Source organism: Nycticebus coucang, chromosome 19 (assembly GCF_027406575.1).
Source record: "Nycticebus coucang isolate mNycCou1 chromosome 19, mNycCou1.pri, whole genome shotgun sequence".
Taxonomy (NCBI): domain Eukaryota; kingdom Metazoa; phylum Chordata; class Mammalia; order Primates; family Lorisidae; genus Nycticebus; species Nycticebus coucang.
In genome coordinates, this window is record NC_069798.1 from 55,900,426 (window position 1) to 55,928,103 (window position 27,678).

Genomic DNA, 27,678 nt, shown 5'->3' on the forward strand with positions numbered 1-27,678 from the left:
TAGTGTTTCTTGCATGCTCTGGAAATGAACATCAGCACCCTCTTTATTGATTCTGACTACAGAGAAAAGGGAGTTGCACATCCTTGCGCTACAAGTTGCCCATGTTTCTCCAGTTTTCAGATGGTTTCCAGGATTCCATTCGTGTTCTTAGGGAATCAGTCCTTCCCAGAGTAGGTAGAAGATAGTTCCTATTTAGCACAGGACCGGGCCCATGTTTTCCTTAATGGATGACAATGTTCGCACTATCGCTGCTGGCAGAAGGTTTCAGGACATCTTCTTGGACTGAATGAGGCAATGCAGATGGACGGACACCTCCTTGGAGAATGGCTTTGAGCAAGACTTGTGGGGCAGAGGGGAAAGGTAAGAAAACTCAAATCCATTGATGACCTTTGGTAAACACACGGGATAAATGAAAAATCATTTTTAAAGGAACACATTAAAGGCCAAATGTTCTTTCTAAATCAAATTGATGTTCTGTTTGTGCATGTCAAAAACATGATGGCTAGGTGTAGGGGAAGGTGCACTCTGGGAGGCCAAAGCTGGTGGATTGCTTGAGCTCAGGAGTTTGAGATCAGCTTGAGGCCAGTGCAAGATCTGGTCTCTTACAACTAGGGTAAGACAAATAGAAAAAAAAAAAATTAGTCATTCTTGCCATACGAACAAGGAAGTTCATGAAAATAAATCATTAAGTGGCACAGCAATGACAGCCTTCAACTTTTAACATCAGTCTTAAATGTTCATGACCTGAGCTGCTGTAGAAACACCAGAGGGGCACTGGATCTGCTACACAACAAATTCTGGTGGCATTTGCGAATTTAGTATTTCACTTTTTAGATGTAGAATTCAAGCCATGGAGAAGTGAAAGCAATCACTAATCTTTAGCATAAGCTCTGAGAAATGATTAGAATTCTTGTGTCGTAACAAGCTGTTCTGGCCGCGAAGTCTGGTTTTCCCCTAAACTAGGTCATAGAACAGAATTCTGGCTAGAAAAGAAATCCTATTCTTTTATTTTAAAACTTAATCCCCACCCCCAAAACGTACATGAGTCAGCTTCTCCAACATCAGGGTATCATGTGCCAAAAGGAAAGCATGTTTAAAAATGTCCCTCCAGGCTGGGCGAGGTGGCTCATACCTGTAATCTTTACACTCTGGAAGGCTAAGGTGGGTGGATCACCTGAACTCATGAGTTCCAGACCCGCCTGAGCAAGAGAAAGACCCTATATCTACAATAAATAGAAAACTAGCTGGACATTGTGGTGGGTACCTATAGCCCCAGCTACTTGGGAGGCTGAGGCAAAGGGATCACCTGAGTCCAAGAGTTTGAGTTTGCTATCAGCTATGACATCACAGCACTCTACCTAGGGTGACAGAATGAGACTTGGTCTCAAAAAAAAAAAAAAAAAATTCCACCAGTACTGGGCACACTGAATTTAAGGTGAGATAATTAGCTGTAGAACTAAGACATACAGTATTTTGTTATTTATGCTTGGACTAAAAAGGCTCTTAACAGTAATTTAGAGGGGATCACATATAAGACTGAACTGAGTCTCAAACTTGAATCAAATTGCTTGTTACAGTAGAATTTTTCATTTATTTATTTGTTTTTTGAGACAGAGTCTTACTCTGTCACACTGGGGTTGAGTGCTGTCATGGCATTATAGCTCACAGCAACCTCAGACTCCTGGGCTCAAGCAATCCTCTTGCCCCAACCTCCCAAGCAGCAGAGACTAAAGGCAGCTGCCACAATGCCCGGCTGTATTTAGTAGAGATGGAGTCTTGGTCTTGCTCAGTCTGGTCTGGTCTTGAACTTCTGAGCTCAAGGGATCTTGAGTCCTAGGATTACTGCTGTGAGCCACCACACCTGGCCTCAGGGTAGAAATTTTTGAAATAAAAATTACCTATGCTGAAATTCTGCTGAATGGGACCTCCCTGGTGACACACATTCATTTTCTGTGTCAACATTAAGGCCAACTTCGATGAGTTTCTAAAGTGTTTTACAACTGATCATTTTGGAGTATTTTAAAGTAGGTTGGAGGCGGCGCCTGTGGCTCAAAGGAGTAGGGCAGTGGCCCCATCTGCTGGAGGTGGCGGGTTCAAACCCAGCCCCAGCCAAAAACTGCAAAAAACAAAACAAACAAAAAAAAAAACGCTCTCTAATATTACAATTAGTCATAATTTCTGCTGTCTACAAAAGTGCATTTAGCATTTAACCCATTAGGTTCTGATGGCTCTGATTTTATCCATACTGAAATGACTTTCAGATTTCTTGGGAGTTAGAATGTGACCTCCCAGATCAATTCATTGGTGTCTAGAGGTCCAAAGACTCCATGCCCTGGAAAAGGGGGTGGACCTATTTCTTTTAGAAGAAAAATGAGAACAACATATGAATGAAAACATAACTGCTGGGAGTTTAAATATAACTGCTGGGAGATGCACCTGAGATGTTGCAATATTGGCATTTTGGAGATATTTAAATGGTTAATGGAATCACAGGCCAGAATCCTTTATGCCAAATAGTTCATAAATTCTAGCTCTGTTTTTTGATTCAAATATTTAATTTTAAAATATTGGAATATTTCAAAAATACAGAAAAGGGATGCACTCATTTACTTCATAAGTATCTACATACCAGCAACCAATCTCCACATTTAAGATACATCAATAAACCATGTAGACAGGCCGTGCCTGTGGCTCAAAGGAGTAGGCACCGGCCTCATATACCAGAGGTGGCAGGTTCAAACCTGGCCCCCGCCAAAAACTGCAAAAAAAAAAAAAAAAGAAAAACCATCACGTAGACAAAATGCCTGGCCTTATATATTTTAGCAGGTGATAAAGAATGGCTGTAGAGATGGTTTAGAAGAGATGACAGGTCATGGGACCTAGGGCTCAGAGAAGGCTTGGTTGGACAGGAGGGCTGGATGTGTGAGCACAGATGCTGGCAGGTGGTGGGTGTGGTTCGGGGAGGCTGGGGGTTCTGATTGCATCAGTGTTTTTTCTGGGAAGCTAAGAAGCAACATTTATTAGCAGCAAGTGAAGACAGAGGAGGAGTATACTTACCTGGCTGGGGAGGTACCACGATCACGAAGGTGGTTTTCCCAGGGCGAGGCTTATCCATTGCACGCTGGATGTGCTGACCCCTGCAATTTCCCCAAATGTGGGAAACTCGACTGCATAATTTGTGGTGGGGGGGGCGGGGGGACTGCTTTTGTGTTTTTCCCTGTTTAAAAAAAAAAGTAGATAGAGGAGCAGGTGTTAGACATTTGAGGAAAGAATCTGAAGGTGTGAAAATGTTATCTCTTTGGCACAGAAAATGATACAACATACTTAAAAATTACCATACGTTTACACAGATAACCTTCTGCCACATTTTATTCAGACTTTTTTTTTTTAAATAAGGAGTTATAGAGATAGTCAAAGTGTCTGCTGATCATTTATCATTTCCATCCTTCCAAAGATGGAGCCCATGGGTGGTGTTGAAAGGATGACTGTTCAAGTTGGATTTGAAGCTTTTTGTTTCTCTGAGCAACAGCCTTCTCCTCCACCCCAGTGCTTTATTTTGCTTTGCTACTTTTTTATTGTGGTAAAAGATGCAGAACATAATATTTGTCATTATGTACATATGTACTTATGTATTATTATAAATGGAAAATTATAATTATATATGGGGCATAAGATGATTTTATAAATACCAATAGAATAATTAAATCAAGTCAGTTAATGAACTTATTTTCTCGAATACTCAACTATTTTTTTGTGGTGAGACCATTTAAATTCTCTCATGGCAATTTTGAGATGTACAATACTCTATTATTAACTACATGTATTTACCACTGTGCATTAGAACAACAACCACAACAAAGTAAAACAATGTTTCTTCTTTCTAACTGAAATTTTATACCCTTTGACCATCATCTCCCCACTCCACCATGCTTTCCTATAACCACCATTCCCCCTATAACCACCATTCCACTCTCTGCTTCTGTGAGTTCAACTGTTTTAGATTCTAAAGTAAATGAGAACATGTGGTATTTGCCTTTCTGTGCCTGGCTTATTTCACTCAGCATAATGTTTGTAATTCCATCCATGTTGCCAATGACAGAATTTCTTCCTTTTTTTTTTTTCGAAATAGAGTCTTGCTCTGTCTTCTGGGCTAGAGTGCTATCGTCTCAGCCTAGCTCATAGCAACCTCAGACTCCTGGTCTCAGCCTCCCAAGTGATTGAGTAGCTGTGCACCACCACATCCAGCTACTTTTTCTATTTTTAGTAGAGACAGGGTCTCTGTTGCTCAGGTGGGTCTCCTGCCTTGGCCTCCCAGAGTGTTAGGATTACATATGTGAGACACAATGTCTGGTTGAGAATTTCCTTCTTTTTAAAAGTTGAATAATATTCCTCTGTGTATATATATCACATTTTAAAAATCCATTCATATGTTGATGGACACTTAGGTTAATTCTATAGTCTGAGTATTGTGAATAGTGCTGCAATGAACATGGGACATCTCTCTGACAAACCAATTTCAAATCTTAGGTGAATACCCAGAAACGCGATTGCTAGATCAGTATTTGTCATTTTAACCACTCATAATTGTACAATTCAGTGGAATTATATGCATTAATGATGTTGTATAACTTTCAATACTATCTGTATTCAGAACTGTTTATTTTTTTTTTGAGACAGAGTCTCACTTTGTCGCCTTCAGTAGAGTGCAGAGGCATCATAGCTCACAGCAACCTCAAACTCTTGGGCTCAAGCCATCCACTTGCCTCAGCCTCCAACTAGTTGGGACTATAGGTGCCTGCCACAATGCCTGGCTATTTTTCTTTTTTAGAGATGGGGTCTCTTTCTCAGGCTGGTCTCAAACTCCTGAGCTCAGGCAATCTACCTGCGTCGGCCTCCCAGCGTGCTAGGATTACAGGTGTGAGCCCCTGCTCCTGGCCTGCTCTCTTTTCATCATCACTAATGTAAACTCTGTACTCATTAGACAATAACTCCTTCCCCTATACTCCCCTAAACCTCTGATAATCTCTATGCTACTTTCTGTGTCTTCAAATGTGCTTGTCCTGGGTACATGATATAACTGGAATCATGCACTATTTGTTCTTTTGTCCTGGCATTCTGTTTTCAAGGTTCATTCAGGTTGTAACACATATCAAAATTTCATTACTTTTTATGAGTGAGTAATATTTATAGCAGGCTTTTCGCATCATAAAAACTAATTTGCAACTCTCATAGTGTAGGTACGAGGGTGCTAAGGACTGCAAAAACATAGTCATGTCTGCCTTCCTTGTCAGTAATTCCCAGGATGCCTGGAGCAAAACTCTTCTTCATAAATACTTTTTGAACTGTTTCACCGACATCATCTGGAAACCATACTCAGCGTCATGTGGTAGGGCAGGATCTTGTTCGCTATCAAGATTTCCAGACCCTGGAAGGCTGTCCCGCTCCCAGCTTTGAGGTCATGCTTGCTGTAAATTATCTGTCCAAGGCTGGGTAGCACAGGTGCAGAGGAAAAAGGGCAACTGGCCATCAACAACAGCTGCTGCTTGCTGACCGGAAATAGGGCCAGCCCCGGCGGGGGGCTGAGAAGAGACATTTGGGGTAATGCTTTTCATAGTTCCCCTCCTTGGAAGGAAATAGTTTTTAACTGGCAGAGCCATAAAAAGAGAGAACATGAATTTCAGTCATTGTGGGTGGTATAGTTTTGCATTTTGTGGCTTAAGGGATGACACTTTGAAGGTTGGAAGACTTAAATTTAGCAATGTTAAAGTTCAAAGTCATTTGATCATTTTTATCTCAAAAATCATCTCATTTTATTTATTTATTTATTTATTTTTTGGTTTTTGGCCGGGGCTGGGTTTGAACCCGCCACCTCCGGCATATGGGACTGGCACCCTACCCCTTGAGCCACAGGCGCCGCCCAAATCATCTCATTTTAGAAGAGATACACCTCCTTTTTCAGATATCGTTTTTCAAAAGAAATGAATGCTCGAAAAATACTTTCTAAAATCTTTACAATGAACCCGGTATTATGTTTGTCATGAGAAAAACATGGATGAAAAAAATTACTTTTGTTCTTGTTAAATTTATTTGGGCTTACTATATCAGAGCCAGTCCTGTTTCAAGCAGATGGTATACTATTCGTTATTCTCCTCTTCTAAATGAGGAAACCAAGGCTTCGCATAAGTGACAAAATAAATAGCAAAACCATGATCAAGCTAGGCATTGCCAAGTGCCAGGGACTGTAATCTATCAGGCGATCAGATGAGGCTCCATGAGAGAAGGAGGACTAGAAGCCATCTAGTTATATACACATCTTGTTTTACAAATTTGGAGAGTGAGACCCAGAGTAGTCTCAGACCTGCTCCCTGCTCTCGAGCTGGTTAATTGCAGTGTGAGAGGCAGCACCAGCATCTCCCAACGCCAGAATATCCGTCTGCTTTCCTACGAGATTATTGTGTTTTCTTGTAAGCTGCTTTATATCCAATGGCTTTAAAAAGACAACTCTTGCAGATGCTACAACATTAAACAACGAGTTGAAGAAAGGCCATCTGGAAGGTGATACCATCATGACTGTTCTAGAAAGTGGAAAAGGGCTTGATATTGCAAGGTGTTTGCTCACTGAGCAACAACATTTAGTTAGAACGTTTTTTCTTCATTCCACCATATTTGCTTTCTGTTCTTCCTCTCATCTCTTTTCTTTTCTTTTTTTTTTTTTTTTTTGTAGAGACAGAGTTTCACTTTATGGCCTTTGGTAGAGTGCCATGGCATCACAGCTCACAGCAACCTCCAACTCCTGGGCTTAAGCGATTCTCTGCCTCAGCCTCTCAAGTAGCTGGGACTACAGGCACCCGCCACAACGCCCGGCTATTTTTTGGTTGCAGTTCAGCCGGGGCTGGGTTTGAACCTGCTACCCTCGGTATATGGGGCCGGCGCCCTACCGACTGAGCCACAGGCTTTTCTTTTTTTTTTTAAAGAGACTTTATTTGTTGTTGTTGTTGCAGTTGTCACTGCCTTTTTTTTTTTTTCTTTCTGAGACAGAGCCTCAAGCTGTCGCACTGGGTAGAGTGCTATGGCGTCACAGCTCACAGCAACCTCAAACTCCTGTGCTTAAGCGATTCTCTTGCCTCAGCCTCCCGAGTAGGTGGGACTACAGGGGCCCGCCGCAATGCCTGGCTATTTTTTGGTTGTAGTTGTCATTGTTTGGCAGACCCAGGCTGGATTCGAACCCATCAGGTCTGGTGTATGTGGCTGGTGCCTTAGCCGCTTGAGCTACAGGTGCCACCTCACTGCTTGTTTTTAACTGGCCAGGCTGAGTTCAAACCCACCTCTGTATATGGGGCCGGCACCCTACCCACTGAGCCACAGGCGCCGCCCCTCTATCTCTTTTCTAGTTCCTGAGGCTGCTCAGTAGTAGTAAAATATCCCATTCTAAAGGCAATGTCTGGGTTTGAATGAAGGTGTTATCTGATTCAAAAGAAAAATGTTCCTTGGATCTGCTAGAGATAAGCAAAAAAGAAACCCACAATGGTAACAATCCTTTGTTCTGTAGCTGACTATGAGATATCATGAGATATCAAAGCTGTTATCTGTATTTTTTTTTTTTTTTTTTGAGACAGAGTCTTACTCTGTTGCCCAGGCTAGAGTGCCATGATTTCAGCCTATCTCACAGCAACCTCAAACTCCTGGATTCAAGCAATTCTCTTGGCTTAACCTCTTGAATAGCTGGGACTCCAGGCACCCATCACAATGCCCTGCTAGTTTTCCTATTTTTAGTAGAGATAGGATTGCTATCTTACTCAGGCTGGTCTTGAACTCCTGAACTCAAGGGATCCTTGGCCCAGAGTGCTGGGATTACAGGCATGAGCCATTGCTTCTGGCCTGTTGTTTGTATTTTAGCACTAAGGTGAGTACCCAGGTGTTCCTCGTTATTTTTTCCACATTTAGTTTTACCACACAATATATTTATAGTTGCCAATTAGCTTTGTTATTTTCTACTGCAGCCATTATTTTAGCTGCTGTTGTCTTTTCCGGCATTGGGACTGGACGGGAAGGGAAAGGTGGAACAGTAGGCCTCTCTTTAGGTCTGATCGGAATTTACGTGCATAGCTGGGTAGTTGAAGCCCTTCAATTAATTAATTAATTCACTGACATATTTAAGAGGCCCAGTTTGGCTAAGAAGACACAAGGAAGCTAAGTATCAAATACTGGGGTGGCTGAAGGCTGCAGCCGGAAACTAACAATAGCAGCCCCCAGAGCCTTGCTCTTCACTTAGGAGAGTGTGGCCAGTCAAGACCTTGCTACTCATCAGGGCTCCTCATCAGGAGGGCTCCTCAGGACCCGTGAAAGGCACAGCTCGCTGTGACACACACACACACACACACACACACACGTAGGCACTAACAACGGTAGCAGCAGTTTCATCTGCAAAACAGGAAAACCTTCTATAGAAAAACCCCAATTAACAGGAAGCCAATGCATCCAAACCCGTCATTAACCAGTGACTCTTGTAAGTAACTTTCAGGCTTCTCAAATGATTGCACTTCATGTTCCTGCTGTTTAAAAAAGAAAAAAGCCCCTCAGAGCTCAATTGACACTTTCGGAAAGCACAGGCGCTCTTTTGATAGACATTTCTGTAATTTTTCTTTTGGCTTCGTCTGGCCATTCTGATTATTAAAATCCCTTTGCCTTAATCACATTCTCTCTGTTTATCCTGCAGCGTTCATATACTATGCATTTTTTATAAATGGCTACAGATTCCTTCTGAGACACAATTCAAGGAAGGGAATAATTTAAAACGTATTTTTGTCCAACGTGGCCTTCTTCACCAGGTCTGCCAAAGGTCGTTTGCTTATTTTGGATGGTTGATGGCATCCATCTCTATGTGCCACAGTAACTTCTCGTGACCTTGGACAACACGACTGCGTCCTTGTCCTGCAGAGTCTGAACGCCAGCTTTTCATTTGGAATAATATTTCTAAGATTTTCTATCTTAGCCCCATCCAGCCGTTGCCTCTGGCGGAGCGCTTGAGGGAAGTTCTGACTACTCTTATTTCACCTCCTGCATCTTCTTGTGAATAAATCTTCCAAATATTTTGAAAACTATCCCTACTTTCTAAATTTTCTTTGATGCTAAATTTGTCCAGCTCTTTTTTTGTTTGTTTCTCTATCGGCAATGACAATGGATTCTTTGTTATTTTAAATTGCACGATTTAGTGTTTTTTCATGTATTTACAGAGTTGTGCCACCATCACCACTATCTAATTCCAGAACATTTTGATCATCTCCAGTGAAAAATCATCCGATTACTGGTCACTCCCTTTCCCCCTCTTGCCCCGGCCCCTACTTTCTGTCTTTGTAGATTTGCCCACTCTAGGAGTTCTGTATGATGTAATCACGTGATACGTGGCCTTCCGTAGCAGCCCCTTTCACTTGGCATGATGTGTTTCTGGGTCATCTGCACTGTTGGCAGACATCAGTCTGTCATTCCTTTTCATGGCTGAATAATATTCCACCGCAGGGATGCCCCACATTTGTTTATCCATTCATCAGTTGATGGAGTTGGGAATAACTTCTTTATTAATAAATTCTCCTGCCTCTTTGATATTCTCACTCTAATTTGTAATCTGTACTATGTGTCGAATTAGCTTTTTAAACAATTCTGATCCCAGCACTCCTGTTAAGACAGCTGTGAAGGTTCTCCAGTGCTCCGCCACTCTTCTCTCATCTTTCCATTTTAGTCCCATTGTCTGTTCTTTCTGCAGATGTGCTGTTAGGACGGACTCTCACACCACACTCCTTCCCAGCTCCGGAGCTCCTGGGACTAGAATACCCTCCTTCCTCTCCAAATGGTGAATTCCCACTGGCCTTCTCTTTGAAGCATTCCGGGAGCCCTGCTGAGACAAAGGATGATGCCTCAGCACCTTCCACATTTTCCTTAATTAAGAATTTACAATTCTGTGTGGTGATTGTTCGCCCTACTTGTCACTCTGCATACAGTGTGGGTTCTTTGAAGAAAATGCACGTTTCTTACTCATTTTCTATTTCTTGGTGCCTTTTCTGTGAAGTTGCATAATTCGTGACTATTTAATGAATGTGCTTATCTTTGTTGAACCTTTACTTTCAAACGTTTATGGAGCAATTTAAAGTTCCTGGTGTTCAATTTCTCCTTTGGGGAATGAAGGCAGCTCCTTGGAGACTGAGCTCACAGGCCTTCCTAGCAAAGAAAGCGGAAGTGTATTGGGTCATGCTGTGACGTCTGCCCCCCACCTTCCAGAGGATATCATGTTTTCACATACGTTATCTTCGTTTGATCTCACACTGTTCTTGCATCTGGCAACTATTGTGAAAACAATTTGAAAGTGAGATTGAGGGAGCTTCAGTGAGTTGCCTGTTTGAGGTCTCAGAGGTATCAATAGAACAAAACCTTTCCTGTCTTAAGGAAGGAAGAGATTCCTAAGGAAAGAACAGGAATGCTCCTCTTGATAATTTAACTCCTGAAGGGAAATGGTATTGAATAAAATTTGGGGGTAGGTTGCGTTTTTGCAAAGGAGGAATTCTTTTTCTCCCAAGCTCTTTTTTCTTCACTTGGTGTACTCTGTGGAGAAAGTGCAGTGTGCTAAATTTCCAGTTGTTACTGTCCTTCCTCCAGAGTAAGGGAACCCAAACCTCTGAGCAGAGAGACAGGTGCCCACCAGCTTAGGGCTTCTTGGCTTAGAAGAGTCAGGGAGTGGTTGAGGCCAGGAGTTTGAGACCAGCCTGGACAATATAGTAAGACCCATCTCTAAAGAAAAAAGAGTCCTGGAGAGCAGTTTGGAGGGTATCTTCTTTTTTAATCTCCAAGGAGAGAGAATTTAATTATTGCAAGTGTCTACAGAAAACTCCACAGAGCCTTCAGGTTCCTGTGACCTAACCTGTCTGTGAACATCTTAGATGGTCGAGATCAGCTAATCGCCATGTGACTGCAGCATTCTTAGTCACTCACAGCTATTCAAAAATAAAACCGAGGAAGTGAACCAATACACAAAAATGCTCCCCAAAATGAACAACCACAGACATCACCACTACAACCTCCCTCTCAGCTAACAAAAGCAGCTTTCACGAAAGGCTAAGATCTCAAGCTAACAGACACACAGCTTGTAATGCCCCTCCTGAGAACACTTCTAGACTCACTGATCAGGGAAGCAACTAACACTTTTGAATACGAAGAAAAGGTTAAATTGGAAATTGCACTACAAAAGAGAGGAAAACATAAAATGAATCATAGAAAGCATTTTATTGAAAGTGTTCAAAACTACACGCACAGTTATTATCTACCCGTAATAGCTTTAATTCTTCAGAGGCTTCATATATTCACCCCCATTTCCCTTTTTCTGAGATGTTGGACAGTGTGTTGTCTCTGGATCTCACTTACCTCTGTGTGCATTTTAGCTTCCTCAATGGAAATCAGGATTGTGGATTTTAGCCTCACTGATGATAAGGTGTCAATTTTTCATAGAGTCTGAACTGGTCTAACCAAACGATATAAATATATTGAAGAATGTTAAAGAAAGGAAACTTAACCACATAAAGATACATTTAAAATATTTTTTTTTCCTTAAAAAGTGTCCACTTCAGGGCGGCGCCTGTGGCTCAGTGAGTAGGGCGCCGACCCCATATGCCGAGGGTGGTGGGTTCAAACCCAGCCCCGACCAAACTGCAAAAACAAAAAATAGCCGGGCATTGTGGCGGGCGCCTGTTGTCCCAGCTGCTCGGGAGGCTGAGGCAGGAGACTCACATAAGCCCAGGAGTTGGAGGTTGCTGTGAGCTGTGTGACGCCACGGCACTCTACCAAGGGCAGTAAAGTGAGACTCTGTCTCTACAAAAAAAAAATAAATAAAGTATCTACTTCAAAGCTATTTCCTGAAAAATGGTAAAAGGGGCAGTGCCTGTGGCTCAGTAAGTAGGGCGCTGGCCCCATATCCAAGGGTAGCGGGTTCAAACCCAGCCCCGGCTGAACTGCAACCAAAAAATAGCCGGGCGTTATGGCGGGCGCCTGTAGTCCCAGCTACTCGGGAGGCTGAGGCAAGAGAATCACTTAAGCCTAGGAGTTGTAGGTTGCTGTGAGCTGTGTGAGGCCACAGCACTCTACCAAGGGTGATAAAGTGGGACTCTGTCTCTACAAAAAAAAAAAAAAAGAAAAAATGTCACAAGGAAGCTGGGTGGAGTGGCTCATGCCCGTAATCCTAGTACTCTGGGAGGCCAAGGCAGGTGAGTTGCTTGAGCTCAGGAGTTTAAGACCAGTCTGAGTAAGAGCAAGATCCCATCTCTACTAAAAAACAAAAACAAAAAACCCTCCCGAACCAGCTGGGCATCATGGCAGGCACCTGTAGTCCCAGTTACTTGGGAAGCTGAGGCAAGAGGACGGCTTGAGCCTGTTTGAAGTTGCTCTGAGCTGTGACACCACGGCACTCTACCAAGGACGACAGAATGAGACTCAGTCTCAAAAAAGAAAAAGGAAAGAAAAAGAAAAATGCTGAAAAGAAGCAAAGCACTCCTAGCATTCCTTATATTCTTCTCCCACTCACAACCTTGGGTTTCTTCCTGCATTCGTGTAGGGGAGCACCGTTGCCACGAGAACATTTTAAACGTGGCCGAGATTTCCTTGTTTAGTCTGCCACCTTCCTCTTTCAGGTGGTAAATGGCTGCCAGTGGCATCACCTAGTTTCCCGACACTTCTGTGTCTTTCCCTCTCTCTTCTAAATCTTTTTTATTTCCGTATCACTGGCTCCCATTTTATTATTGTTTCTACATGGCCACATGTGACTCCACTGCGTGTCACATTCCCGTAGTTAGGAGCTGCCAGTGGCAATGGCTGCCATGTTCCCATTGTCCTCTGTGTTGTGGTGACATCTGTTGTACTGTTTTCTTTTCTTTCTTTTTTTTTTTTGCAGTTTTTGGCTGGGGCCGGGTTTGAACCCACCACCTCTGGCATATGGGGCCGACGCCCTACTCCCTGAGCCACAGGGCCGCTCTGTTGTACTGTTTTCTTCCAGGTCTCATCAGTGCAGTAACAGTCTTAAGCCTCGTATGTTTGAGAGTCTCTTATTTGAACAATTTGCTAAATAAAATTTGAGGGTCCTGATACATTCTCCCAGACATTTCCTAGTGCCTCCCGGACCTTGCTCCATCATCTTTTGTCACTTAATGTTGCTCAAAGGACAACTTTCTCTCTTCCTTCGCCCTGTTAATGTGGGGTTGTGCTGGTGAGTTGCCTGTTTGCTCTCAAATCCATTTTTCTCCCTTCTCTTCCCTTCTCAGTGTGGCGGGAAATGTCCCCGGATTTCTTACCCTCTTATTTCCAGGTAAGTGTTGCCAAGGTGGGCGTTCTTAGACCAGAGGGGGAGGAGGGGATAATCCCCAGGCTGTCAGGGGTGGTGGGGGGTAGTGGAGTGGGGGGTGGGGTGGTGGTGGTGGTGGTGCTTTGTCTTTCCCTGGGATTAGCTCCCTCCAGCTGCCCCTCTTTCCCTGGTCTTTACCCCCCACCAGCTTCCCAATCCCTCCTTTTGAAAAACCTGTGGTGACTTCCACTTCCTGACTCATTCTGGGGGGGTGAACAGGAGATATGCTAAACTATACCTGAACTTTCTAGTTTCCTTTCTCTCTGGCCATCACTTTTCAAAGATTGTAGAACAGGGCTGTGTTTTCACATCAAGTCTATGGAGGAGGATTTTTGTCTTTAAAAACTTTTGTTAAACATTAGAGAATATTTCCTCTGCTATCATCTTCTAGAATTCCATTATCAGTATTATTTTACTTCATTGTGTTTTAAGCAGTGAATTGACAGTTTATAGCTGTATGAATGTATGGGGTACAAAGTGATGTTATGATTTATGAATACAATGTGGAATCATGAAATCAATGTAATTAACACATCTATCATCCCAAGTGCTGTAACTTTTTTCTTTTTTGTGGTGACAGCATTTAAAATTTACTCTCTTAGCAATTTAAAAATGTCCAATGCTCTACAAATAACTATATTCACCACATTGTGCAATGGAACTAAAAATAAGAAAAAAATTATATTCCTTCTGCCTGAGATTTCCTTCCCCTTTGACCATCAGCTTCCTACTTCCACCCCCTCTTTTTACCCAGAACTGTCTCTATAGGTGTGTGAGACTGTTATCTAAAGTAAGGCTCTCACCAGAACTGAATTTTGCAAAACTCATTTTTTAGAAAATGACAAGCATAGAAAGGAAAAACTCGCCTACCCACTGATCAACAACTTTTTTTTTTTTTTTTTTCAGTTTTTGGCCAGGGCTGGGTTTGAACCTGCCACCTCCAGCATATGGGGCCAGCACCCTACTCCTTTGAGGCATAGGCACTGCCCATACTTTGATCACTGATCAACTTCTTTTTTTTTTTTTTATTTTTGGCCGGGGCTGGGCTTGAACCCGCCACCTCCGGCATATGGGACCGGCGCCCTACTCGTTGAGCCACAGGCGCCGCCCCACTGATCAACTTCTAATCAGAATAATCCATCCTGGTTTCTTATGGCTTCATGACCTTCAGACTCCAAATGCAAAGGCTGCTTCATCTTGAACATATTCTGTTCCCCTCCCCCCTCTTCCCCCTCCCCTGTCTTTAGACAGAGTCTTTCTCTGTTGCCAGGGTTAGAGTGCAGGTGTTGTAATCATATCTAACTGCAACCTCCAACTTCTGAGCTTAAGCAACCCTCTTGCCTCAGTCTCTCAAGTACTCAGGACTACCGGTGCACACCACCACGCCTGGCTAATTTTTCTATTTTTTATAGGAATGATGTCTCCCTCTTGCTCATGCTGGTCCCAGACTCCTGGCCTCTAGCCATCCTCTTGCCTCAGCCTCCCAGAGGGCTGGGATTACAGGCGTGAGCTGCTGGCCTATCTCTTTTTTTGACTTGATAGACTTGTGGGAGGGAAATCAAATAACCCTTGGGAGCTATATCTATGTATTTATTTCTTCTTTATTTAACTGAACAAGTTAAAAAGAAAAAACAAAGGGAAATAATATAACAAACACTTGCACACACAATATTAAACTTCTGTCATTTCTCTTACAAAATTAATAAATATTAAAATCTCCTCTTGCACCCTATTTTCTTTAATTCCTCTCCAGAGGCCACCACCTTGATGATTTGGATGTTAGCATGTCTGCTCATGCTTTCAATTTTGCTACAAACATATATTCTTTATAAATAGCATGTAAATACTGTTCAGATGTGCTTACAAGTTTACAAAAATGGTATTGTGTCTTGCCAAGATGAAATTGAATTACCTTGATCTCTGGGAATCAGAAAGGATGACATTTCTTTAAATTACAACCTCTGTTTTAGAACTGTTTCCTCGAGCATATTTTAATCTTTGGAGTGAACAGAGCAGCACATTTCCACTGAAGATAAGAATTCTTACAATGAATGTTTTTTGCCTTGGTGAATTTATAAGGTTTTGCTAGAAAATGACACGAGTTTAGAATTATCTCTTACTTAAGATCTATAAGAGTAAGAAGAATTTGCTTGCAAAACATTTCCAGTGTTAGATTTCTCAGGCAAACTGACTTTTTTCTGCATTTATCAAAATCTTCAGGTCATCATTATGATGAATAAGTAATATTTGCTAAATGTTAAACTCTCTATCTGTCCAAATACAGATTTTGCATGTTAGTGTGATGAAATTTTGGAAATTACATTTAAAATGGGAATTAGTTATAGCATACCCCCTGAGTGTAGGGCTCAACTACAACTTGAACTTTCCCTCTAACAAACGCAGACCATGTAACCTAATTATTTGTATCCTCATACTAATCTAAAATTTAAAAAAAGTAAATTAGTCACAGTGTGCATAAATTCATCTTTTTTCAACACGGAAAAATTTTATGATTGTCAGAAATAGACACAATTTTCAAAGCTATATGGTTCTTCAGTATTAAAAAAGACACCAACAGTACTATGAAAAGCAGCCGAGGACTTTAACACTTTGTAATGAAAAGTCTCACTTTGATTCTTCGTTAATAAATCCAGTCGTTTAGTGCCACCTTGTGACTGAAATACTCAACTACACAATGTTAGATTTCAGGAGTAAAAACTTGAGTATTCAGATCAATTAAGCAAATTAAAAACATTTAACACACAGCTGCTAATTCACTTAGTCCTTATCTTGCATCTGTGGCCCTGGGATTGTTGCATCCAAGACTTTTAGACTTACCCTCATAATGTTTTCAGTGGGTCGCATTCCGTTAAGACGGGTCTAGACCCTATATTTCTGTGGCTTTGTGCATGAGTCCTTCCTCCCAATTTTCTTTCCTCTTTTTTTTTTTTTTTGCAGTTTTTGGCCAGGACTGGGTTTGAACCCGCCACCTCTGGTATTATGAGGCCGGTGCCCTACGCCTTGAGCCACAGGCGCCACCCCTTCCTCCCAATTTTCTATCAAAGGAGAAGGAGAAACGTATCCAGGCATTGCTTTCTTACTGACTTAGAGGTCTCACGTCTCTCTTTAATCCTGATGTCCTTTTTTGCTCATTTTCTCATTGCTCATATCTCTTCAAAAGTGAAAGACAGCACAGTTAGAGTCACCTAAAAAAATGTCAAAAGAAAGGGGACAGACCTAATTAGTACTGCAGCACCAGCAAATCCATTGATTTCCCACTTGCAGGGTTCTCAGGGCCATGAAAACGGGGCCTTTTCTTTTTTTTTTTTTCTTTTCTTTTCATTTCATTTTTTTTATTGTTATATCATAGCTGTGTACATTAGTGCAATCAAGGGGTACAATGTGCTGGTTTCATATACAATCTGAAATATTCTCATCAAACTGTTCAACGTAGCCTTCATGGCATTTTCTTAGTCATTGTATGTAGACATTTGTATTCTGCCTTTAGTGAGTTTCACCTGTACCCATTCTAAGATGCACCATAAGTGTGGCCCCAACCATTACCCTCCCTCCACCCGAACTTCCCCCTCCCTTCCCCTTCCTTGGCCCTTTCCTCATAATCTTGTGCTATAGTTGGGTTATAGCCTTCATGTGAAAGCTATGATTTAGCTTTATAGTAGGGCTGAGTACATTGGATATTTTTTCTTCCATTCCTGAGATACTTTGCTAAGAAGAATATGTTCCAGCTCCATCCATGTAAACATGCAAGAGGTAAAGTCTCCATCTTTTTTTAAGGCTGCATAATATTCCATGGTATACATGTACCACAATTTGCTAGTCCATTCATGGGTCGATGGGCGCTTGGGCTTCTTCCATGACTTAGCAATTATGAATTGGGCTGCAATAAACTTTCTGGTACAGATGTCTTTGTTATATTGTAATTTTTGGTCTTCTGGGTATAAACCTAGTAAAGGAATTATAGGATTGAATGGCAGGTCTATTTTTAGGTCTCTAAGTATTCTCCAAACATCCTTGCAGAAGGAACGTATTAGTGTGCATTCCCACCAGCAGTGTAGAAATGTGCCCTTTTCTCCACATCCACACCAACATCTCTGGTTTTGGGATTTTGTTATGTGGGCTACTCTTACTGGGGTTAGGTGACATCTCAAAGTAGTTTTGATTTGCATTTCTCTGATGATTAAGGATGATGAGCTTTTTTTTCATGTGTTTGTAGATCGTGCATCTGTCTTCTTTAGAGAAGTTTCTCTTCAAATCCCTTGCCCACCCTGAGATGGGACCAGGTGTTTTTTTCTTGCTAATATGTTTGAGTTCTCTGTGGATTCTGGTTATTAGACCTTTCTCGGAGGTATACCTGCAAATATTTTCTCCCATTCTGAGGGCTGTCTGCTTGCTTTACTTACTATGTTCTTGGATGTGCAGAAGTTTGATCAGGTCCCAGTAGTGTATTTTTGATACTGCTTCAATTGCCTGGGGAGTCGTCCTCAAAATATTCACCCAGGCCAATTCCTTCAAGAGTTTTCCCTGCACTTTCTTCAAGTATTTTTATAGTTTCATGTCTTAAGTTTAAATCTTTTATCCAGTGAGAGTCTATCTTAGTTAATGGTGAAAGGTGTGGGTCCAGTTTCAATCTTCTACAGGTTGCCAGCCAGTTCACCCAGCACCATTTGTTAAATAGGGAATCTTTTTCCCACTGAATGTTTTTAATTGGCTTGTCAAAGATCAGATAATGGTAAGTAGCTGGATTCATCTCTTGGTTCTCTATTCTGTTCCAGACATCTATTTCTCTGTTTTTGTGCCAATATCATGCTGTTTTGATCACTATCGATTTATAGTACAGTCCCAGATCTGGTAGCATGATTCCTCCTGCTGTGTTTTTATTGCTGAGTAATGTTTTGGCTATTTGAGTTTTTTTCTGATTCCATATAAAACGAAGCATTATTTTTTCAAGATCTTTAAAATATGACAATGGAGCTTTGATAGGAATTGCATTAACATTATATATTGCTTTGGGTAGTATAGACATTTTAACAATGTTGATTCTTCCCAGCCATGAGCATGGTATGTTTTTCCATTTGTTAACATCTTCAGGTATTTCTTTTCTTAAAGTTTCATAGTTCTTTGTAGAGATCTTTCACGTCCTTTGTTAGGTATACTCCCAAATATTTCATCTTCTTTGGCACTACTGTGAAAGGAATAGAGTCCTTGACTGTTTTTTTCGGCTTGGTTATTGTTGGTATATATAAAGGCTGCAGATTTATGGGTGTTGATTTTGTAGCCTGAGACATTGCTGTATTCCTTGATCACTTCTAAAAGTTTTGTAGTAGAATCCCTAGTGTTTTCCAGATATATGATCATGTCATCTGCGAAGAGTGAAAGTTTGATCTCTTCTGACCCTATGTGTATACCCTTGATCGCCTTTTCTTCCCTAATTGCAATGGCTAAAACTTCCATTACAATGTTAAAGAGCAACGGAGACAATGGGCAACCTTGCCTGGTTCCCGATCTAAGTGGAAATGATTTCAATTTAACTCCATTCAATATGATATTGGCTGTGGGTTTGCTGTAGATGGCCTCTATTAGTTTAAGAAATGTCCCTTCTATACCAATTTTCTTAAGTGTTCTGATCATGAAGGATGCTGGATATTATTAAAAGCTTTTTCTGCATCAATTGAAAGAATCATATGGTCTTTATTTTTTAGTTTGTTTATGTGCTGAATTACATTTATAGATTTATGTATATTGAACCAGCCTGAGACCCTGTGATAAATCCCACTTGGTCGTGGTGTATAATTTTTTTGATGTGTTGTTGGATTCTGTTTGTTAGGATCTTATTGAGTCTTTTAGCATCAATATTCATTAGTGATATTGGTCTATAATTTTCTTTTCTTGTTGGGTCTTTCACTGGTTTGGGGATCAAGGTGATGTTTGCTTCGTAGAATGTGTTGGGTAATATTCCTTCTTTTTCTATATTTTGGAAGAGGTTTAGTAATATATAGGCCTTTTCTGAAACAATAAATAGAGGGGATAGTAAAAGAATAAGGTCATAATTGGGACTATTACCTAATACAGTATATTAGGTAAGTTATGGAAGGAGCATGGTTTGGTCTGAAACAGGCATCCTCAAACTTTTTAAACAGGGGGCCAATTCACTGTCCCTCAGACCATTGGAGGACTGGACTATAGTTTAAAAAAAAACTTTGAACCAATTCTTATGCACACTGCACATATCTTGTTTTGAAGTAAAAAAACAAAACGGGAACAAATACAATCACACTACCTCATGTGGCCCGCTGGCCTCCTGGAAAAGATAAAAGGCGTCATTGGTTAGTGATACTTCATCAGTACATATTTAGTGAATTACATTTAAGGGGGAAGGACAGGCTGTATTCAATTATCAGGATTCTGCAATCACTCTTACACAGTGTGTTCATAGGAATACCCAGAACAATTTGTTGTTGTTGTTGCAGTTGTCATTGCTGTTTAGCTGGCCTGCGCCAGGTTTGAACCCTCCAGCCTTGGTGTATGTGGCTGGTGCCCTACTCACTGAGCTACGGCCACTGCCAATTTTTGTTTCATAAGACTTGTTTCGATCTATAATTTTTTGCTCCTTTAATTCCAAAATGTTTGATAATGAAGTGTTTGGATACAAGAGATATGTTCACACCAAAAATATTATTTACTATACTATACATTTAGTAATATAATTACTAGAATAAAATATAATTGTATTTCCTTTGAAATTGTTTCAAGTATATGAAGAACAAGCATTAAATAATAAACACTCATTGGGCCAGGCGAGGTGGCTCATGCCTGTAATCTTAGCACCTTGGGAGGCCCTAGCAGGTGGATCACCTGAGCTCAGGAGTTTGAGACCAGCCTGAGAAAGAGTGAGACCCTGTCTCTAAAAACTAGCGGGGTGATGTGGCAGGCGCCTGTAGTCCCAGCTACTGGGGAGGCTGAGGTGGAAGGATTCCTTGAGCCCAAAAGTTTGAGATTGCTGTGAACTATGATGCCCCTGCAATTCTACCCAAGGTGGCAGAGTTGAAACTCTGTCTCAAACAAAACAAAACAATCCCAAAACACTCACATACACTATACAGATTTTATAAATAACATTCTTGCTGTATTTGCTTCAGCATTTGAGAACACAAAATTAAACACTCCCCAGATGCAGATGAAGCTCCATTTGTGTCCAAAGGGAGACAAGGGTATCTCCTTCAGATCCCTTTTGCCTGTCATGTCCGTGTTATTGTAACAATGATTTGTGCAGCTGTTTATTTATCTTGACTGCTGTGTAGTAATTCACTTATGAATATTCCATAACATTTCCCTACTGGTGATTGTTTAGTGGTTCTCAACCTTCTTAATGCCATGGCCCTTTAGTTTTTTTTTTTTTATTAAATCATAGCTGTGTACATTAATGCAATCATGGGGTACAATGTGCTTGTTTTATATACATTTTGAAATGTATCAAATCTAGTTAACATAGCCTTCATGGCATTTTCTTAGTTATTGTGTTCAGACATTTACATTCTACATTTAGTAAATTTCACATGTACCCTTGTAAGATGCACCTTAGGCCACGGCTCTTTAATACAATTCTTGTGGGTTGCAACCTACAGGTTGAGAACTGATGGTTTAGATGATTTTGAAGTTTTTTTTTTTTTTATTTGGCCGGGGCTGGGTTTGAACCTGCCACCTCCGGCATATGGGACTGGCGCCCTACTCCTTGAGCCACAGGTGCCGCCCTGATTTTGAATTTTTTTGTTTGACAGAGTCTCATTATGTCCCACATGTAGAGTTACGTGGTGTCACAGCTCACAGCAACCTCAAACTCTTGGGCTTAAGTGATCCTCTTGCCTCAGCCTCCCAAGTAGCTGGGACTACAGGTGCCTGCCACAATGCCAGTCTATGTTTTTAGAAACGAGGTCTTACTCTGGTTCAGGTTCAGGCTGGTCTGAAACTCCTGAGCTCAGACAATCCACCTGCCTCGGCCTCCCAGAGTGCTAAGATTACAGGTGTGAGCCACCAAGCCCAGCTGAAATTTTTTTGATATTAATATAATGCTGCTGGGCACATTTTGTACGTCTTATAGGTTGCATGTGCCCGAGTTCTGTAGTATATATGTGTAAAGGTAAATTTTCTGGGTGATGGGGTATAAACATTTCCAAGTTTATTGGACATTGACAATTTTTTTTTTTGCAAAGTAGTTGTAACACTTGGAATGTCACCAGCACTTACCACAGTGTATTCTACATCTTTGCACTCTCTAGGGATTGCCAGACTTGAAAAATTTTGCCAATCTTATGGGTATGAAATGGTAGGTTATTATTATTTTAAGTCTTTTCACTTGTTAAATATCAGCTTATTTGGGATATAATTCAAATGCCATCCAAACCACACTTTTACTAGTGTGCAATTTAGTGGTCTTAGTTGTTTTCTCTTTTCAATGTGTTTTTGTTTTCAATGTATTATTTTTCTTTTTCTTTTTCTTTTTTTTGGCCGGGGCTGGGTTTGAACTCACCACCTCTGGTATATGGGGCCAGCGCTCTACTCCTTTGAGCAACAGGTGCTGCCCTCAATGTATTATTTTTCTATATAAGAATTTTTAATTTCTCTCCCCTCTCTTCCTTCCTCCCTCTTTCTCTTTTTTTTTTTTTTTTTTTTTTTTTGAGACAGAGACTCAAGCTGACACCCCGGGTAGAGTGCCGTGGCATCACAGTTCACAGCAACCTCCAGTTCCTGGGCTCAAGCAATTCTCTTGTCTCAGCCTCCCAGTAGCTGGGACTACAGGAGCCTGCCACATTGCCCGGCTATTTTTTTGTTGAAGTTGTCATTGTTGTTTTAGCTGGCCCAGTCCAGATTTGAACCCGCCAGCCTGGGTGTATGTGGCCAGTGCCCTGTCCACTGAGTTATGGGTGCCACCCTATTTTTTGTTTTTTGTAGTGATGGGGTCTTTCTCTTGCTCAGGCTGGCCTCAAACTCTGGGCTCAAGTGATTCTCCTGCCTCAACCTCCCAGAATGCTGGGATTACAGGTGTCAGCCACCACACCTGGTTTACAGTATCTTATTTATTACACTTTATAGTAATACTTGTTAGAGTAAGGATGTACTCTTCTTTATCATAAATAGTCTTGGCCTTTTGTTCTTCCAAAACGAAATTTAACTTTGGCTTTTCAAGTTCACAAAAACTTAATGAAATCTAAAACAGAATTTTATTTTATTTATAGATTAATTTGGGGATAATTGACATCTTTATTACACTGAGTATTCCCAGTGAGAAGCATGATCTATGTAACTGTCAGCTTCCTTAACTTTTGCCCCCACTTCTAACTTAGGACTAACAAAAGAAGGCCAAATATTTCCTTAACCAATCACGGGATTTTCCATTTCTAGTTATCCCTTTGCCAGCATCCCCATGCCAACTACCTCCAACCAAGACATACCGAAACCTTCTCTTTTTTCCACTATAAAGATTTTCCAATCCTCTGCCTGCTTTTGAGTCTCTTCCAAACACAGGCGATGGTGGCTGACCCCGTTGCTATAACAAGCTCTGGATGGATGACCTTTCCTTGTTCTTGTTTGCGTGGCCTTCATTTATTTCTTCCAGCGCAAGGAAGGAACAGCTGCTGAGACCTGTAGAAATATGTCTTCTCACATTACATCCCTAATGCTCTAGATCAGTGGTTCTCAACCTTCCTGATGCTGCAGCCCTTTAATACAGTTCCTGTGGGTCGTGACCCACAGGTTGAGAACTGCTGGGATGGATCCTTCTTGGTGAAGCTCCAAAGCAGGAGACTTCAAAATTCTTGAGGGATAAGGATGTGCATAGATTGGTTCTAGGCATCCAGAATAATTTATTACTAATAAAGACAGGAAAGGATAAGGGATGGATGGATGAGATTATTATTTTTCTCTTCTCTGTTCTTTTGTCCCTCAGGAGATGTGTGGAAATTGGAAAGAAAAAGGCCCTGGGATGACTGATAGAACTAAGAAGACAGGTAGGCAAAGGTAGATGAGGAGGTGGGTGGGCGCTATGAGGTTGAGGCTGGCATCCGCCCACACTCGTGGTGGTTTTAACCTCCCTCTGTAAATGCGTGGCATGTTGTAAGGGCGTAATCAATGTTTGCCACATTGGAATTTGAGGCTACCGGCCCAAAGCAGTGTGGGAGATGATGTAAGGGGCATCAGTGACTTTAGGGCTTGAGCTGAATATCAGCCTCAGGCCAATTGTCTCTTCATTCTTCTTCTACTTTCCTTTCTGAGTCATTCGTTCATTCAAAAAATGTTTATTGAGTTTCCCCCGGTGGCAGTTTCATTAGTCACTCCAGGACCTGCCTAATAATTCCAATCATCCGTGTCTTCTCTTTCCAAGCAAAATTGAATTTTAAGCTAAACTGGATGTCGATCTAAAATGTGAATGTTGGGAGGTGCCTATGGCTCAAGGAGTAGGACGCCGGCCCCATATACTGGAGGTGGCGGGTTCGAACCTGACCCCGGCCAACAACAACAACAAAAGTGAATGTCTAATTGCACTTGCACTGTTTTTTTTTGTAGAGACAGAGTCTCACTTTACCACCCTTGGTAGAGTGCCATGATGTCACAGGACTCACAGTAACCTCCAGCTCTTGAGCTTCCGCAATTCTCCTGCTTCAGCTTCCCGAGCAGCTGGGACTACAGGCCCCCGCCACAACTCCCGGCTATTTTTTGGTTGCAGTTCAGCCAGAGCTGGGTTTGAACCCGCCACCCTTGGAATATGGGGCTGGCGCCCTACTCACTGAGCCACAGGCGCCACCTGCACTTGCACTTTTTAATGGAGGTGTTAACACAAATAAATCTCTGGCTTATTACTGGGAAATGTTTTCAGCTAAGTGGATTGTTTTTAAGTCCCTTACTTCTAGAGCATCTGCATGAACATAAAAGTATGGCATCCAATATCCCTTTAATTTTTTTACAGTTTTATTCAGGAAATCCACCCAGAATAGAATCTATTCAGGTGTAACCTGAAGAGTGAATCTCCATGGGCACAGCACCTACTCAATAGCTAAACCGGAAATGCAGAGCTCAGAGGCTTGTGGTATAGATGTGGGCATGTGATTGGGTGAGGCTTAGAGAGGGACTCAGACGAACAGAGGCTTAAGAGACAATGCTGAAAGCAGAAATTGAGAGTATAATCATCTGAACAGGGAGGTCAAAGTGAGTTGTAAAAGCGCTGTGGACAATCTTGACGTGTTAATTTTAGTTCTACTATATAACCCAAGAAACTCACTTAGAACACAGAAGGCTTGAATAATACTATCAACTTGAAATAGTTGACGTAGATAGAACACTCCTGCCAATGACAACAGAATATGCATTATTTCCAGGTATTTTAGGACATTAACCAACATAGACTAAATGCTGGGCTATAAAACAAGTACTGGAAAATTTTTAACTTGAATCTTCCTTCTTTTCTTTTTAGTTTAGCTAAAGATTTGTCAATTTTGTTTATTTGTTCAAAAAACCAACTCCTGGTCGTAGTGATCTTTTCTGTTCTTTTTTTTTTTTTTTTTTTAGTTTCTTTTCTATTTATTTCTGCTCTGTTCTTATTATTAATTCCCTTCTTTTTTTGGATTTAGTTTGCTCTTGTTTTTCTAGTTCCTTAAGGTACATTAGGTTGTTTGCTTGAGAGCTTTCTTTTTTTTTTTTTTTTTTGTAGAGACAGAGTCTCACTTTATGGCCCTCGGTAGAGTGCCGTGGCCTCACACAGCTCACAGCAACCTCCAACTCCTGGGCTTAAGCGATTCTCTTGCCTCAGCCTCCCGAGTAGCTGGGACTACAGGCGCCCGCCACAACGCCCGGCTATGAGAGCTTTCTTTTTTAGATGTAGGCATTTATTGCTATAAATTCCTTTTTAGAACTGCTTTCTTTTTTTTGCAGTTTTTGGCCTGGGGCCGGGTTTGAACCCATCACTTCTGGTATATGAGGCCAGTGCTCTACTCCTTGAGCCATAGGCACTGCCCAGAACTGCTTTCTTTTGTATCCCATAAGTTTTAATAGGTTGTGTTTCCATGTTTGTCTAAAGAAAGTTCTAAATATCCTTTTTAATTTCTTTTTTTCAATTTCAGATTAAGATGGGGGTACAAATGACTAGATTACACTGTGTGTGTAAAGTTCAAGATGGAGTTGAGCCCTTCACCTGGGGGTAAGCTGTATTCCCTTACATCGTTTTCTTCGCCCCCTCCTCTCCCACTTGAATTTAATTGTGTTTTCCTCTTGTGTGGGTGTGTAGTTGTTTATCTATTGGTTTCATATTAGTATTGCAGACATTGGATACTTGCTTGTTTATTCTTATGATACTTTACTAAAAAGAATGTTCTTCAACTCGATCCAGGTTAAAACAAAAGATGTAAAGCCTCCCTTTTTAATTTTTTCATTGACTCAGTCGTTGTTCAGGAGCATATGTATTGTTTGATTTCCGTGCCCTGTATTTGTAATCCTCCAAAGTGTCTCCTCTTATTGATCCCTAGTTTTACACATTGTAAACAGAAAGGATACTTAATATGATTTTAATTTCCTTAAATGTGCTATGACCTGTTTTGTGGCCTAGCAGGTGATTTAACTGTATTTTTTTTTTTGACAGGGTCTCACTTTATCACCCTCGGTTGAGGGCTGTGGTGTCATAGCTCACAGCAACCTCAAACTATTGGGCACAAGAGATCCTCTTGCCTCCTGAATAGCTGGGACTACCCACCACAACGGTTGGCTATTTTTAAAGATGGGGTCTCACTGTGGCTCAGGCTGGTCTTGAACTTCTGAGCTTGGGCAATCCACCTGCTTCAGCTGCCAAAGTGCTAGGATTACAGGCGTGAGCTCCCACACCCAGCCTCTGATATTGTATTCTTGAAAAATGCTAGTGGAGTGGATGTAAAGTTTGCTCACCACAAAAATGATAACTGTGTGATTCCAAGTGCCAGAAATACAATTCTGCTGTTTGTAAGCCATCCAGCCTGTGGCATTCTGTTAGACCTTCACTAGCCTAGGGTACCTGGCCTTCTACAACGTGTAGGAAAGGAGTGTTCAGAGGAACCCCTACCAATAAAGGTATCTGCACATAAAACCTTTTCAGTACTGGGTGGCTCCTGTGGCTCAAAGGAGTAGGGCACAGGTCCCCTATACCAGAGGTGACGGGTTCAAACCTGGCCCCGGCCAAAAACTGCAAAAAAAATTTTTTTTTCAATATTTAGCCTCCTACATGGATTCAGGCGTCCTCAAACTTTTAAAACAGGGGGCCAATTCACTGTCCCTCAGATCGTTGGAGGGCCGGACTATAGTTAAAAAACAAACAAACAAAACTATGAACAAATTCCTATGCACACTGCACATACCTTATTTTGAAGTAAAAAAACAAAATGGGAACAAACACAATCACACTGCCTCATGTGGCCCGCGGGCCGCAGTTTGAGGACCCCTGAAGATCCAAGCAAAATACTCCCTAGCACAGTTGATATTCTCGGAACATCCAGTTAAATTAAACCACATTAAATCACACATCTATTTCTCTTTGACAATTTAGAAAATGTCTTCAGAGTTTTTCTCTATTACTCTCAGGTGATCCTGTGAGAAATTTGTCATCATATATTTCCCATAGTGCTAATTTACAGATTCTAATTTATATTATGCCCGATAACCACCTTAATTGAAAACAGTAGAAGTAGGACTTTAATTTTATTTAACCTACCAGCTGACTTTGGTCATAATCATCAGATCCGTGATGGTCTACGAAGCCCACTTCTTCATTGTAAGTGACCGTGAAAGATTCATTCCCAAACCTGGTAACGTTCATTTTCCCATCTTGCCCAAGTCTTTCCAGTTGTATTTCTTTTTTTTTGTTGTTCTTTTTTTTTTGGCGGGGGCTAGGTTTGAACCTGCCACCTCCAGCATACGGGACTGGCGCCCTACTCCTTGAGCCACAGGTGCCGCCCCTCGTTGTATTTCTTATTTCATAAATATTTTAACCAGCATATTTTCTTTTTTTTTTTTTTTTTTTTTGTGGTTTTTGGCTGGGGCAAAGTTTGAACCTGCCACCTCTGGCATATGGGACCGGCACCCTACTCCTTGAGCCACAGGCGCCGCCCAGCCAGCATATTTTCTTAAAAAGGTCATTAAAAAATGCAAAGCAATACTCAAAACACGACAATTATTTTTGTATTTGCAAATAATTTCCAGGCATTTTCATGCATAGTTCTCAAGTAAAAAATATTTACACTCTAGCCAAAGAAACACAAAGGAACAAAGTTCTT

At 41.3% G+C, this 27,678-nt stretch overlaps 1 long non-coding RNA gene and 1 other non-coding gene across 2 annotated transcripts in view; both read left to right on the forward strand.

The window, feature by feature from the left end:
- Positions 1–231: 231 nt before the first annotated feature.
- The window catches only part of LOC128571577 (uncharacterized), a 31,141-nt gene continuing 3,694 nt past the window's right edge, over positions 232–27,678 (forward strand). Inside the window, exons 1-2 of the long non-coding RNA XR_008375925.1 lie at positions 232–360; positions 25,504–25,580. This is a non-coding gene — a long non-coding RNA (uncharacterized LOC128571577). The remainder of the gene's footprint in view (positions 361–25,503; positions 25,581–27,678) is intronic.
- On the forward strand, positions 3,050–3,220 carry LOC128572229 (U1 spliceosomal RNA). The gene has a single exon (XR_008376132.1). It is a non-coding gene; the product is annotated as a U1 spliceosomal RNA (small nuclear RNA).